We start from the raw sequence: 2163 nt of genomic DNA, 5'->3' as shown, positions 1-2163 counted from the left end.
AGTTTGAGGTGGTATTTGAGGAGCTAGCTTTGGGCACAGCACAGTCATTGAGGTGGCAAATATGTAGACTCTAAATTTAATTGAATGTGTGTACTCCTAATTAACCCGAGTTCACTGGAGGTAAAGATAATCTCAGGATATAAATGGACTGAAACAGCATTTGAAGCTTAGCTTAAAATAGCATATTGCCATGATTGTGAACTAGAATCATCCCATAACTATCAAGATTATTAAGAGGATTTTAGTCTGTTTGCCACTACTATTTCAAAATTTTTGTTGTCCAACTTGAAGTGGTTCCCAGCTATGGTTTTTTTTGGAAGGAGAAAGAGACAGGGAACAAAGTATTATGATTACTCTCTAAGGAGAAAAGCATGAAACACTTAATGATAAAAAATTGTGGCTCTGTTTGGTTAAGGTGTGGAGTTTAAAAAATAAGAATTCTGATATGATCTGAAATAATGTATGGATCATTTTAGCAGGACAATCCTAACTTTCCAAATGCATCTTAAGTGAGCAACAATTTTGAGTTGCCACTAGATGACACTCTTGCTTCCTTAGAAGAGTTAATGTAGCAGTTGATTTTTCTTCTCTTTGGTGGATTTGAAGGAATTGCAAGTTCTATCGGGACAGGCTTGATTTCAAACACCTTCACTTAATCCTGTTTGCTTGTTCATGAAGTTTCATTCAAATCACCAATCAATCAAAACTTGTTGCTTTTGCAGACCTGAAATGATATGTCAACATCATTGCTGTGATTCTACTTTGTTACTTGGAGCAAAATCAATGAAACATATGCATTAGCCTTGTTCTCCTCAAGAGTGTCTTGCTACATCTGCAAAGCAGCAGTGGTACCTGTCACTGCTAGGGCTTACCTGTCAGTTTTCCTCCCATTGCTTGCCATTCAGCTGTGGTCACTGCCTGATATGCACAGACATGGTGCCCCTGATGGGATGCTGCTCCATTTCTGGAAGCAACAGCAAGAGGGTGAATATAGAGCAGCCACGGTTCATTCGATCTTTCTGTCCCTTCCTATTCCTCCAGCTCTATCTAATGCTGAAGTGTATCTCAAACTTTCTCAAGGACTGGTATAAAGAGGTAATTATAATGTAGGAGGCAAGCAACTTCAAGTTGCATACCAAATATGTCTTTCATTAGAAGGCAAAACACCAGAGAACTTAAAATTTTGCAGATTTAGGGCTTTGCTTCAAAGGTACACTGAAGTTCCTAATCTTGATACTCTTTCCTTACTAATCCCTACTCCATACAATTACTTCCTTTTTTCATATGCTTTGGTTAGACTCTCTATCCAGCATCTAGGGAGGCCACCCCTTATCCACAGTCTTCTAGTACTGAGCATGTTGGCATGATCCTTTCTTTAGATAGCCTAAGGGGTCACAGAGAAAACAAACACAGGTGCACAACATGCAATACTTGGAAGATTCATGAACATCTTTGAAGACAAATAACAATTAGCAGACTCAGCAAAGTGTAAGGAGACTGAAAATTGCTCGGATTATTTCTGACCAATGTAGATATTATGTTTAGCTTCCAAGTTTACATGATTTGTTTTTAAAACAAGCCAGCATGTAAAAACCAGATTATTTCACCATAGAACTTCATGATTCCTGCTTTTCTACACAAATCAGAACTATGGGCAATTGTGGGCCCTTATTCCAATGGCATCAATCAGCTGGAGCTATTTAGTCATTGACCCTTAAGATGAAGCAAATCACCCTCTTGATAGCCACTATTCCATCTTGTCTTTTTATGCCCCACTACCTTAACCTGTTTACAACATTTGCTTTACTCTAAGCATTTAGGTTTGCAAACTCTAACCTAGTCATATGACTATCTCCAATAGTTTTTTGCTTTAAAGCAAAAGTATAAACCCACTGCTCAGCAACAATTTTCAAAAGATTCTTCTCTTAGCTATATGAACAACCTGTTGATGTTGCAGCAGAAGGAAAAAAGTTTTACCTTACAGTTACATAGCCATAAGTTTTGTGTGATCTTGGATAATTAACTGTTCTTTTGAATGATCACTACTCTCATCTACTAATTGGCATGTAATAGTTTTATTTACCTTTGATTTGGAAATAAATCAAAATTAAGATTTTAATAAATCTTACAGTGGACTTTAAGAAACAGGCCACTGCATAAAGG

This window comes from Sciurus carolinensis, chromosome 4 (assembly GCF_902686445.1).
Source record: "Sciurus carolinensis chromosome 4, mSciCar1.2, whole genome shotgun sequence".
Classification (NCBI taxonomy): domain Eukaryota; kingdom Metazoa; phylum Chordata; class Mammalia; order Rodentia; family Sciuridae; genus Sciurus; species Sciurus carolinensis.
Note: the sequence above shows the minus strand (reverse complement) of the source record.